We start from the raw sequence: 17,704 nt of genomic DNA, 5'->3' as shown, positions 1-17,704 counted from the left end.
AACATACACTCTATACCCTACTCTCTACACTTTATACCCTACACTCTACACTCTATAACCTACAATCTACACCCTACACTCCACACTCTATACCCTACACTCTATAACCTACACTCTATACCCTACACTCTATACCCTACTCTCTACACTTTATACCCTACACTCTACACTCTATACCCTACACTCTATACCCTATACTCTACACCCTACACTCTACACTCTATACCCTACACTATATAACCTACACTCTATACCCTACACTCTATACCCTACTCTCTACACTTTATACCCTACACTCTACACTCTATACCCTACACTCTATACCCTACACTCTACACTCTATACCCTACACTCTATACCCTACACTCTACACTCTATACCCTACACTCTACACTCTATACCCTACTCTTTAAACCCTACACTCTATACCCTACACTCTACACTCTATACCCTACACTCTATACCCTACTCTCTACACTTTATACCCTACACTCTACACTCTATACCCTACACTCTATACCCTATACTCTACACCCTACACTCTACACTCTATACCCTACACTATATAACCTACACTCTATACCCTACACTCTATACCCTACTCTCTACACTTTATACCCTACACTCTACACTCTACACTCTATACCCTACACTCTATACCCTACACTCTACACTCTATACCCTACACTCTATACCCTACACTCTACACTCTATACTCTACACTCTATACCCTACTCTTTAAACCCTACACTCTATACCCTACAATCTACACTCTATACCCTACACTCTATACCCTAAACTCTACACTCTATACCCTACACTCTATACCCTACACTCTACACTCTATACCCTACAATCTATACCCTACACTCTATACCCTACACTCTATACCCTACAATCTACACTCTATACCATACACTCTATACCATACACTCTATACCCTACACTCTATACCATACACTCTACACCATACACTCTATACCCTACACTCTATACCTCACACTCTACACTCTATCCCCTGCACTCTATACCACACACTCTACACTCTATACCCTACACTCTATATCCTACACTCTATACCCTACACTCTATACCCTACACTCTACACTCTATACCCTACACTCTATACCCTACACTCTGCACTCTATACCCTACACTCTACACTCTATACCCTACACTCTATACCCTACAATCTATACCATACACTCTATACCATACACTCTGTACCCTACACTCTATACCCTACACTCTACACTCTATACCCTACACTCTATACCCTACACTCTATACCCTACACTCTACACTCTATACCCAACACTCTATTCCATACACTCTATACCCTACACTCTATAATCTACACTCTACACTCTATACCCAACATTCTATTCCATACACTCTATACCCTACACTCTATACCCTACACTCTACACTCTATACCCTACACTCTATTCCATACACTCTATACCCTACACTCTATACCCTACACCCTACGCTCTATACCCTACACTCTATACCCTACACTCTACACTCTATACCCTACACTCTACACTCTATACCCTTCACTCTATACCCTACACGCTATACCCTACACTCTATACCCTACACTCTATACCCTACACTCTATACCCTACACTCTACACCCTACACTTTATACCCTACACCCTATACCCTACACTCTATACCCTACACTCAATACCCTACACTCTATACCCTACACTCTATACCCTACACTCTATACCCTACACTCTATACCCTACACTCTACACTCGATACCCTACACTCTATACCCTACAATCTATACCATACACTCTATACCATACACTCTATACCATACACTCTATCCCCTACACTCTATACCATACACTCTACACTCTATACCCTACACTCTACACCCTACACTATATACCCTACACTCTACACTCTATACCCTACATTCTCTACCCTACACTCTATACCATACACTCTATACCATACACTCTATCCCCTACACTCTATACCATACACTTTACACTCTATACCCTACTTTCTATACCCTACACTCTACACTCTATACCCTACACTCTATACCCTACACTCTACACTCTATACCCTACACTCTACACCCTACACTCTATACCATACACTCTATACCCTACACCCTACGCTCTATACCCTACACTCTATACCCTACACTCTACACTCTATACCCAACACTCTATTCCATACACTCTATACCCTACACTCTATACCCTACACTCTACACTCTATACCCTACAATCTACACTTTACACTCTACACCCTACACTCTATACTCTATACCCTACACTCTATAACGTACATTCTACACTTTATACCCTACACTCTATACCCTACACTCTAATCCCTACACTCTACACTCTATACCCTACACTCTATACCCTACACTCTATACCCTACACTCTACACTCTATACCCTACACTCTATACCCTACACTCTATACCCTACACTCTACACTCTATACCCTACACTCTATACCATACACTCTACACTCTATTCCCTATACTCTATACCATACACTCTATACCCTACACTCTATACCCTACACTATACACTCTATACCCTACACTCTACACTCTATACCATACACTCTATACCCTACACTCTATACCCTACACTCTACACTCTATACCCTACAATCTATACCCTACACTCTATACCCTACACCCTACACTCTATACCCTACAATCTACACTCTATACCCTACACTCTATACCATACACTCTATACCCTACACTCTATACCATACACTCTACACCATACACTCTATACCATACACTCTACACCCCACACTCTAGACTCTATACCCTACACTCTATACCCTACACTCTATACTATACACTCTATACCCTACACTCTATACCCTACACTATACACTCTATACCCTACACTCTACACCATACACTCTATACCCTACACTCTATACTCTACGCTATACATTCTATACCTTACAATCTATACCTTACACTCTTTACCCTACACTCTATACCCTACACTCTATACCCTACACTCTACACTCTATAACCTACACTCTATACCATACACTCTATATCCTACACTCTATACCCTACACTCTATACCCTACACTCTACACTCTATACCCTACACTCTATACCATAAACTCTATACCCTACACTCTATGCCCTACAATCTAATCTCCATACCATACACTCTATACCCTACACTCTATAACATACATTCTACACCCTACACTCTATACCATACACTCTATACCATACACTCTACACTCTATACCATACACTCTATACCCTACACTCTACACTTTATACCCTACACTCTATACCCTACAATCTATACCCTACACTCTATACCCTAAACGCTATACCCTACACTCTATACCCTACACTCTATACCCTACACTCTACACTCTATACCCTACACTCTATACCATACACTCTATACCCTACACTCTACACTCTATACCATACACTGTATACCATACACTCTATACCATACACTATATGCCCTACACTCTAATCTCCATACCATACACTCTATACCCTACACTCTATAACATACATTCTACACCCTACACTCTATACCATACACTCTATACCCTACACTCTACACTCTATACCATACACTCTATACCCTACACGCTACACTCTATACCCTAAACTCCACACCCTACACTCTATACCCTACACTCTATACCCTACACTCTATACCCTACACTCTATACCCTACACTCTACACTCTATTCCCTACACTCTATACCCTACACTATACACTCTATACCCTACACTCTACACTCTATACCATACACTCTATACCCTACACTCTATACCCTACACTCTACACTCTACCCTACAATCTATACCCTACACTCTATACCCTACACCCTACACTCTATACCCTACAATCTACACTCTATACCCTACACTCTATACCATACACTCTATACCCTACACTCTATACCATACACTCTACACCATACACTCTATACCATACACTCTACACCCCACACTCTACACTCTATACCCTACACTATATACCCTACACTCTATACTATACACTCTATACCCTACACTCTATACCCTACACTATACACTCTATACCCTACACTCTACACCATACACTCTATACCCTACACTCTATACTCTACGCTATACATTCTATACCTTACAATCTATACCTTACACTCTTTACCCTACACTCTATACCCTACACTCTATACCCTACACTCTACACTCTATAACCTACACTCTATACCATACACTCTATATCCTACACTCTATACCCTACACTCTATACTCTACACTCTACACTCTATACCCTACACTCTATACCATAAACTCTATAACCTACACTCTATGCCCTACAATCTAATCTCCATACCATAAACTCTATACCCTACACTCTATAACATACATTCTACACCCTACACTCTATACCATACACTCTATACCATACACTCTACACTCTATACCATACACTCTATACCCTACACTCTACACTTTATACCCTACACTCTATACCCTACAATCTATACCCTACACTCTATACCCTAAACGCTATACCCTACACTCTATACCCTACACTCTATACCCTACACTCTACACTCTATACCCTACACTCTATACCATACACTCTATACCATACACTCTATCCCCTACACTCTATACCATACACTATACACTCTATACCCTACACTCTATACCCTACACTCTGCACTCTATACCCTACACTCTATACCCTACACTCTACACTCTATACCCTACACTCTACACTCTATACCCTACACTCTATACCCTACAATCTATACCATACACTCTATATCATACCCTCTATACCCTACACTCTATACCCTACACTCTACACTCTATACCCTACACTCTACACTCTATACCCTACACTCTATACATTACAATCTATACCATACACTCTATACCATACACTCTATACCCTACACTCTATACCTCACACTCTACACTCTATCCCCTGCACTCTATACCATACACCCTACACTCTATACCATACACTCTGTACCCTACACTCTAAACTCTATACCCTACACTCTATACCCTACACCCTACGCTCTATACCCTACACTCTATACCCTACACTCAATACTCTATACCCTACACTCTATTCCATACACTCTATACCCTACACTCTATACCCTACACTCTACACTCTATACCATACACTCTACACTTTACACTCTATACCCTACACTCTATACCCTACACTCTATACTCTATACCCTACACTCTATACTCTATACCATACACTCTATACCGTACATTCTACACTCTATACCCTACACTCTATACCCTACACTCTAATCCCTACACTCTACACTCTATACCCTACACTCTATACCCTACACTCTATACCCTACACTCTAGACTCTATACCCTACAGTCTATACCATACACTCTATACCCTACACTCTACACTCTATTCCCTACACTCTATACCATACACTCTATACCCTACACTCTTTACCCTACACTATACACTCTATACCCTACACTCTACACTCTATACCATAGACTCTATACCCTACAATCTATACTCTATACCCTACAATCTATACCCTACACTCTATACCCTACACTTTATACCCTACACTCTATACCCTACGCTCTACACTCTATAACCTACACTCTATAACATACACTTTACACCCTACACTCTATACCTTACACTCTATACCCTACACTCTACACCCTACACTCTACACTTTATACCCTACACTCTATAACCTACACTCTATACCCTACACTCTTTACCCTACTCTCTACACTTTATACCCTACACTCTACACTCTATACCCTACACTCTATACCCTACACTCTACACTCTATACCCTACACTCTACACTCTATTCCCTACACTCTATACCATACTCTCTATACCCTACACTCTTTACCCTACAATATACACTCTATACCCTACACTCTACACTCTATACCATACACTCTATACCCTACACTCTATACCCTACACTCTACACTCTATACCCTACAATCTATACCCTACACTCCATACCCTACACTCTAAACCCTACACTCTATACCCTACACTCTACACTCTATACCCTACACTCTATACCATACACTCTATACCCTACACTCTATACCCTACACTCTATACCCTACACTCTACACTCTATACCCTACACTCTATAACATGCACTTTATACCCTACACTCTATACCTTACACTCTATACCCTACACTCTACACCCTACACTCTACACTCTATACCCTACACTCTATAACCTACACTCTATACCCTACACTCTATACCCTACTCTCTATACTTTATACCCTACAATCTACACTCTATAACCTACAATCTACACCCTACACTCCACACTCTATACCCTACACTCTATAACCTACACTCTATACCCTACACTCTATACCCTACTCTCTACACTTTATACCCTACACTCTACACTCTATACCCTACACTCTATACCCTATACTCTACACCCTACACTCTACACTCTATACCCTACACTATATAACATACACTCTATACCCTACTCTCTACACTTTATACCCTACACTCTACAACCTATAACCTACAATCTACACCCTACTCTCTACACTTTATACCCTACACTCTACACTCTATACCCTACACTCTATACCCTATACTCTACACCCTACACTCTACACTCTATACCCTACACTATATAACCTACACTCTATACCCTACACTCTATACCCTACTCTCTACACTTTATACCCTACACTCTACACTCTATACCCTACACTCTATACCCTACACTCTACACTCTATACCCTACACTCTATACCCTACACTCTACACTCTATACCCTACACTCTACACTCTATACCCTACTCTTTAAACCCTACACTCTATACCCTACACTCTACACTCTATACCCTACACTCTATACCCTAAACTCTACACTCTATACCCTACACTCTATACCCTACACTCTACACTCTATACCCTACAATCTATACCCTACACTCTATACCCTACACTCTATACCCTACAATCTACACTCTATACCCTACACTCTATACCCTATACTCTACACCCTACACTCTACACTCTATACCCTACACTATATAACATACACTCTATACCCTACTCTCCACACTTTATACCCTACACTCTACACTCTATAACCTACAATCTACACCCTACACTCCACACTCTATACCCTACACTCTATAACCTACACTCTATACCCTACACTCTATACCCTACTCTCTACACTTTATACCCTACACTATACACTCTATACCCTACACTCTATACCCTATACTCTACACCCTACACTCTACACTCTATACCCTACACTATATAACCTACACTCTATACCCTACACTCTATACCCTACTCTCTACACTTTATACCCTACACTCTACACTCTATACCCTACACTCTATACCCTACACTCTACACTCTATACCCTACACTCTATACCCTACACTCTACACTCTATACCCTACACTCTACACTCTATACCCTACTCTTTAAACCCTACACTCTATACCCTACACTCTACACTCTATACCCTACACTCTATACCCTAAACTCTACACTCTATACCCTACACTCTATACCCTACACTCTACACTCTATACCCTACAATCTATACCCTACACTCTATACCCTACACTCTATACCCTACAATCTACACTCTATACCCTACACTCTATACCATACACTCTATACCCTACACTCTATACCATACACTCTACACCATACACTCTATACCATACACTCTACACCCCACACTCTACACTCTATACCCTACACTCTATACCCTACACTCTATACTATACACTCTATACCCTACACTCTATACCCTACACTATACACTCTATACCCTACACTCTACACCATACACTCTATACCCTACACTCTATACTCTACGCTATACATTCTATACCTTACAATCTATACCCTACACTCTATACCCTACACTCTATACCCTACACTCTACACTCTATAACCTACACTCTATACCATACACTCTATATCCTACACTCTATACCCTACACTCTATACCCTAAACTCTACACTCTATACCCTACACTATATAACCTACACTCTATACCCTACACTCTATACCCTACTCTCTACACTTTATACCCTACACTCTACACTCTATACCCTACACTCTATACCCTACACTCTACACTCTATACCCTACACTCTATACCCTACACTCTACACTCTATACCCTACACTCTACACTCTATACCCTACTCTTTAAACCCTACACTCTATACCCTACACTCTACACTCTATACCCTACACTCTATACCCTAAACTCTACACTCTATACCCTACACTCTATACCCTACACTCTACACTCTATACCCTACAATCTATACCCTACACTCTATACCCTACACCCTACACTCTATACCCTACAATCTACACTCTATACCCTACACTATATACCATACACTCTATACCCTACACTCTATACCATACACTCTACACCATACACTCTATACCATACACTCTACACCCCACACTCTACACTCTATACCCTACACTCTATACCCTACACTCTATACTATACACTCTATACCCTACACTCTATACCCTACACTCTACACTCTATACCCTACACTCTACACTCTACACCCTACACTCTATACCATACACTCTATACCCTACACTCTATACCCTACACTCTATACCCTACACTCTACACTCTATACCCTACACTCTATAACATACACTTTATACCCTACACTCTATACCTTACACTCTATACCCTACACTCTACACCCTACACTCTACACTCTATACCCTACACTCTATAACCTACACTCTATACCCTACACTCTATACCCTACTCTCTACACTTTATACCCTACAATCTACACTCTATAACCTACAATCTACACCCTACACTCCACACTCTATACCCTACACTCTATAACCTACACTCTATACCCTACACTCTATACCCTACTCTCTACACTTTATACCCTACACTCTACACTCTATACCCTACACTCTATACCCTATACTCTACACCCTACACTCTACACTCTATACCCTACACTATATAACCTACACTCTATACCCTACTCTCTACACTTTATACCCTACACTCTACACTCTATAACCTACAATCTACACCCTACACTCCACACTCTATACCCTACACTCTATAACCTACACTCTATACCCTACACTCTATACCCTACTCTCTACACTTTATACCCTACACTCTACACTCTATACCCTACACTCTATACCCTATACTCTACACCCTACACTCTACACTCTATACCCTACACTATATAACCTACACTCTATACCCTACACTCTATACCCTACTCTCTACACTTTATACCCTACACTCTACACTCTATACCCTACACTCTATACCCTACACTCTACACTCTATACCCTACACTCTATACCCTACACTCTACACTCTATACCCTACACTCTACACTCTATACCCTACTCTTTAAACCCTACACTCTATACCCTACACTCTACACTCTATACCCTACACTCTATACCCTAAACTCTACACTCTATACCCTACACTCTATACCCTACACTCTATACCCTACACTCTTCACCCTACACTTTATAGCTTACACTCTATACCCTACACTCTATACCATTCACTCTATACCCTACACTCTATACCCTACACTCTATACCCTACACTCTACACCATACACCATACACTCTATACCCTACCCTCTATACCTTACTCTCTATACCCTACACTCTACACATTAAACCCTACACTATATACCCTACACTCTACACTCTATACCCTACACTCTATACCATACACTCTATACCCTACACTCTATACCCTACACTCTACACTCTATACCCTACACTCTACACTCTACACCCTACACTCTACACTTTACACTCTATACTCTACACTCTATACCCTACACTCTATACCCTACACTCTACACTTTATCCCCTACACTCTATACCCTACACTCTATACCCTACACTATATACCCTACACGCTATACCCTACACTCTATACCCTACACTCTATACCCTACACTCTATACCCTACATTCTACACCCTACACTCCATACCCTACACCCTATACCCTACACTCTATACCCTACACTCTACACCCTACACTCTATACCCTACACTCTATACCCTACACTCTATACCCTACACTCTATACCCTGCACTCTACACTCTATACCCTACTCTCTAAACCCTACACTCTATACCCTACACTCTACACTCTATACCCTACACTCTATACCCTACACTCTATACCCTACACTCTACACTCTATACCCTACACTCTACACTCTATACACTACACTCTATACCCTACAATCTATACCATACACTCTATACCATACACTCTATACCCTACACTCTACACTCTATACCCTACACTTTACACTCTATACCCTACACTCTATACCCTACAATCTATACCATACACTCTTTACCATACACTCTATACCCTACACTCTATACCTCACACTCTACACTCTATCCCCTGCACTCTATACCACACACTCTACACTCTATACCCTACACTCTATATCCTACACTCTATACCCTACACTCTATACCCTACACTCTACACTCTATACCCTACACTCTATACCCTACACTCTACACTCTATACCCTACACTCTACACTCTATACCCTACACTCTATACCCTACAATCTATACCATACACTTGATACCATACCCTCTATACCCTACACTCTATACCCTACACTCTACACTCTATACCCTACACTCTATACCCTACACTCTATACCCTACACTCTACACTCTATACCCAACACTCTATTCCATACACTCTATACCCTACACTCTATAATCTACACTCTACACTCTATACCCAACACTCTAATCCATACACTCTATACCCTACACTCTATACCCTACACTCTACACTCTATACCCTACACTCTATTCCATACACTCTATACCCTACACTCTATACCCTACACCCTACGCTCTATACCCTACACTCTATACCCTACACTCTACACTCTATACCCTACACTCTACACTCTATACCCTTCACTCTATACCATACACGCTATACCCTACACTCTATACCCTACACTCTATACCCTACACTCTACACCCTACACTCTACACCCTACACTTTATACCCTACACCCTATACCCTACACTCTATACCCTACACTCAACACCCTACACTCTATACCCTACACTCTATACCCTACACTCTATACCCTACACTCTATACCCTACACTCTACACTCGATACCCTACACTCTATACCCTACAATCTATACCATACACTCTATACCATACACTCTATACCATACACTCTATCCCCTACACTCTATACCATACACTCTACACTCTATACCCTACACTCTACACCCTACACTATATACCCTACACTCTACACTCTATACCCTACATTCTCTACCCTACACTCTATACCATACACTCTATACCATAAACTCTATCCCCTACACTCTATACCATACACTTTACACTCTATACCCTACTTTCTATACCCTACACTCTACACTCTATACCCTACACTCTATACCCTACACTCTACACTCTATACCCTACACTCTACACCCTACACTCTATACCATACACTCTATACCCTACACTCTACACTCTATACCCTACACTCTATACCCTACACTCTATACCCTACACCCTACGCTCTATACCCTACACTCTATACCCTACACTCTACACTCTATACCCAACACTCTATTCCATACACTCTATACCCTACACTCTATACCCTACACTCTACACTCTATACCCTACACTCTACACTTTACACTCTATACCCTACACTCTATACTCTATACCCTACACTCTATACCGTACATTCTACACTCTATACCCTACACTTTATACCCTACACTCTAATCCCTACACTCTACACTCTATACCCTACACTCTATACCCTACACTCTATACCCTACACTCTACACTCTATACCCTACACTCTATACCCTACACTCTATACCCTACACTCTACACTCTATACCCTACACTCTATACCATACACTCTACACTCTATTCCCTACACTCTATACCATACACTCTATACCCTACACTCTATACCCTACACTATACACTCTATACCCTACACTCTACACTCTATACCATACACTCTATACCCAACACTCTATACCCTACACTCTACACTCTATACCCTACAATCTATACCCTACACTCTATACCCTACACCCTACACTCTATACCCTACAATCTACACTCTATACCCTACACTCTATACCATACACTCTATACCCTACACTCTATACCATACACTCTACACCATACACTCTATACCATACACTCTACACTCTATACCCTACACTCTACACCCTACACTATATACCCTACACTCTACACTCTATACCCTACATTCTCTACCCTACACTCTATACCATACACTCTATACCATACACTCTATCCCCTACACTCTATACCATACACTTTACACTCTATACCCTACTTTCTATACCCTACACTCTACACTCTATACCCTACACTCTATACCCTACACTCTACACTCTATACCCTACACTCTACACTCTATACCCTACACTCTACACCCTACACTCTATACCATACACTCTATACCCTACACTCTACACTCTATACCCTACACTCTATACCCTACACTCTATACCCTACACCCTACGCTCTATACCCTACACTCTATACCCTACACTCTACACTCTATACCCAACACTATATTCCATACACTCTATACCCTACACTCTATACCCTACACTCTACACTCTATACCCTACACTCTACACTTTACACTCTATACCCTACACTCTATACTCTATACCCTACACTCTATACCGTACATTCTACACTCTATACCCTACACTTTATACCCTACACTCTAATCCCTACACTCTACACTCTATACCCTACACTCTATACCCTACACTCTATACCCTACACTCTACACTCTATACCCTACACTCTATACCCTACACTCTACACTCTATACCCTACACTCTATACCATACACTCTACACTCTATTCCCTACACTCTATACCATACACTCTATACCCTACACTCTATACCCTACACTATACACTCTATACCCTACACTCTACACTCTATACCATACACTCTATACCCTACACTCTATACCCTACACTCTACACTCTATACCCTACAATCTATACCCTACACTCTATACCCTACACCCTACACTCTATACCCTACAATCTACACTCTATACCCTACACTCTATACCATACACTCTATACCATACACTCTACACCATACACTCTATACCATACACTCTACACCCCACACTCTACACTCTATACCCTACACTCTATACCCTACACTCTATACTATACACTCTATACCCTACACTCTATACCCTACACTATACACTCTATACCCTACACTCTACACCATACACTCTATACCCTACACTCTATACTCTACGCTATACATTCTATACCTTACAATCTATACCTTACACTCTTTACCCTACACTCTATACCCTACACTCTACACTCTATAACCTACACTCTATACCCTACACTCTATACCCTACACTCTATACCCTACACTCTACACTCTATACCCTACACTCTATACCCTACACTCTATACTATACACTCTATACCCTACACTCTATACCCTACACTATACACTCTATACCCTACACTCTACACCATACACTCTATACCCTACACTCTATACTCTACGCTATACATTCTATACCTTACAATCTATACCTTACACTCTTTACCCTACACTCTATACCCTACACTCTACACTCTATAACCTACACTCTATACCCTACACTCTATACCATACACTCTATACCATACACTCTATCCCCTACACTCTATACCATACACTATACACTCTATACCCTACACTCTATACCCTACACTCTGCACTCTATACCCTACACTCTATACCCTACACTCTACACTCTATACCCTACACTCTGCACTCTATACCCTACACTCTATACCCTACAATCTATACCATACACTCTATATCATACCCTCTATACCCTACACTCTATACCCTACACTCTACACTCTATACCCTACACTCTACACTCTATACCCTACACTCTATACATTACAATCTATACCATACACTCTATACCATACACTCTATACCCTACACTCTATACCTCACACTCTACACTCTATCCCCTGCACTCTATACCATACACCCTACACTCTATACCATACACTCTGTACCCTACACTCTAAACTCTATACCCTACACTCTATACCCTACACCCTACGCTCTATACCCTACACTCTATACCCTACACTCAACACTCTATACCCTACACTCTATTCCATACACTCTATACCCTACACTCTATACCCTACACTCTACACTCTATACCATACACTCTACACTTTACACTCTATACCCTACACTCTATACCCTACACTCTATACTCTATACCCTACACTCTATACTCTATACCATACACTCTATACCGTACATTCTACACTCTATACCCTACACTCTATACCCTACACTCTAATCCCTACACTCTACACTCTATACCCTATACTCTATACCCTACACTCTATACCCTACACTCTAGACTCTATACCCTACAGTCTATACCATACACTCTATACCCTACACTCTACACTCTATTCCCTACACTCTATACCATACACTCTATACCCTACACTCTTTACCCTACACTATACACTCTATACCCTACACTCTACACTCTATACTATAGACTCTATACCCTACAATCTACACTCTATACCCTACAATCTATACCCTACACTCTATACCCTACACTTTATACCCTACACTCTATACCCTACGCTCTACACTCTATAACCTACACTCTATAACATACACTTTACACCCTACACTCTATACCTTACACTCTATACCCTACACTCTACACCCTACACTCTACACTTTATACCCTACACTCTATAACCTACACTCTATACCCTACCCTCTTTACCCTACTCTCTACACTTTATACCCTACACTCTACACTCTATACCCTACACTCTATACCCTACACTCTACACTCTATACCCTACACTCTACACTCTATTCCCTACACTCTATACCATACTCTCTATACCCTACACTCTTTACCCTACAATATACACTCTATACCCTACACTCTACACTCTATACCAGGGATCCCCAACCTGTAGCTCGGGAGCCACATGTGGCTCGCGGCCCAATGAATTGTGGCTCGCGACTGTCTGCCAGCTTCATGCATTAGGTCCAGGTCTAGCAATCAGGTATGAAGACCGCATCTCAAAATGGTGAATTTTGTGAGTAGCCCTGCACAGAATTGCAGATATGGATGCACATTTACTGGTCTTAGGGGTTTAGAGATGTTTTAGGTATGATACGCTGAAGGTTTGTACTACCTGTTAGTGGAGGTGCTCAAAGCTGGATGTGACAGTGTGTGACAGTGTGTTGGGAGAATACTGAATGGGGGTATTGTGGGAACCCCTGGATCTCAGTGTACTGCTCTGGAGTGATTTCTGTGGAAAAGCTTTGGTTATCAGTATACCTGTAATGGGGGCTTTGGTTGACACTACTTTTGAAGGGGGTGGGAGCTGGATGTGGCTCGCGACGCTCTCTCAGTGCTGAATGTGGCTCGCGACCCTCTCTCTAAGCTGAATGTGGCTCTCAAGGTCATAAAGGTTGGGGACCACTGCTCTATACCATACACTCTATACCCTACACTCTATACCCTACACTCTACACTCTATACCCTACAATCTATACCCTACACTCCATACCCTACACTCTAAACCCTACACTCTATACCCTACACTCTACACTCTATACCCTACACTCTATACCATACACTCTATACCCTACACTCTATACCCTACACTCTATACCCTACACTCTACACTCTATACCCTACACTCTATAACATACACTTTATACCCTACACTCTATACCTTACACTCTATATTTAGTCTAGAAAAAAGACGACTGAGGGGCGATCTAATAACCATGTATAAGTATATAAGGGGACAATACAAATATCTCGCTGAGGATCTGTTTATACCAAGGAAGGTGACGGGCACAAGGGGGCATTCTTTGCGTCTGGAGGAGAGAAGGTTTTTCCACCAACATAGAAGAGGATTCTTTACTGTTAGGGCAGTGAGAATCTGGAATTGCTTGCCTGAGGAGGTGGTGATGGCGAACTCAGTCGAGGGGTTCAAGAGAGGCCTGGATGTCTTCCTGGAGCAGAACAATATTGTATCATACAATTATTAGGTTCTGTAGAAGGACGTAGATCTGGGTATTTATTATGATGGAATATAGGCTGAACTGGATGGACAAATGTCTTTTTTCGGCCTTACTAACTATGTTACTATGTTACTATGTTACTATACCCTACACTCTACACCCTACACTCTACACTCTATACCCTACACTCTATAACCTACACTCTATACCCTACACTCTATACCCTACTCTCTACACTTCATACCCTACAATCTACACTCTATAACCTACAATCTACACCCTACACTCCACACTCTATACCCTACACTCTATAACCTACACTCTATACCCTACACTCTATACCCTACTCTCTACACTTTATACCCTACACTCTACACTCTATACCCTACACTCTATACCCTATACTCTACACCCTACACTCTACACTCTATACCCTACACTATATAACATACACTCTATACCCTACTCTCTACACTTTATACCCTACACTCTACACTCTATAACCTACAATCTACACCCTACACTCCACACTCTATACCCTACACTCTATAACCTACACTCTATACCCTACACTCTATACCCTACTCTCTACACTTTATACCCTACACTCTACACTCTATACCCTACACTCTATACCCTATACTCTACACCCTACACTCTACACTCTATACCCTACACTATATAACCTACACTCTATACCCTACACTCTATACCCTACTCTCTACACTTTATACCCTACACTCTACACTCTATACCCTACACTCTATACCCTACACTCTACACTCTATACCCTACACTCTATACCCTACACTCTACACTCTATACCCTACACTCTACACTCTATACCCTACTCTTTAAACCCTACACTCTATACCCTACACTCTACACTCTATACCCTACACTCTATACCCTACTCTCTACACTTTATACCCTACACTCTACACTCTATACCCTACACTCTATACCCTATACTCTACACCCTACACTCTACACTCTATACCCTACACTATATAACCTACACTCTATACCCTACACTCTATACCCTACTCTCTAGACTTTATACCCTACACTCTACACTCTACACTCTATACCCTACACTCTATACCCTACACTCTACACTCTATACCCTACACTCTATACCCTACACTCTACACTCTATACTCTACACTCTATACCCTACTCTTTAAACCCTACACTCTATACCCTACAATCTACACTCTATACCCTACACTCTATACCCTAAACTCTACACTCTATACCCTACACTCTATACCCTACACTCTACACTCTATACCCTACAATCTATACCCTACACTCTATACCCTACACTCTATACCCTACAATCTACACTCTATACCCTACACTCTATACCATACACTCTATACCCTACACTCTATACCATACACTCTACACCATACACTCTATACCCTACACTCTATACCTCACACTCTA

Source organism: Ranitomeya imitator, chromosome 1 (assembly GCF_032444005.1).
Source record: "Ranitomeya imitator isolate aRanImi1 chromosome 1, aRanImi1.pri, whole genome shotgun sequence".
Classification (NCBI taxonomy): domain Eukaryota; kingdom Metazoa; phylum Chordata; class Amphibia; order Anura; family Dendrobatidae; genus Ranitomeya; species Ranitomeya imitator.
The sequence above is the reverse complement of the archived record's forward strand: the minus strand, read 5'-3'. Positions refer to the sequence as shown.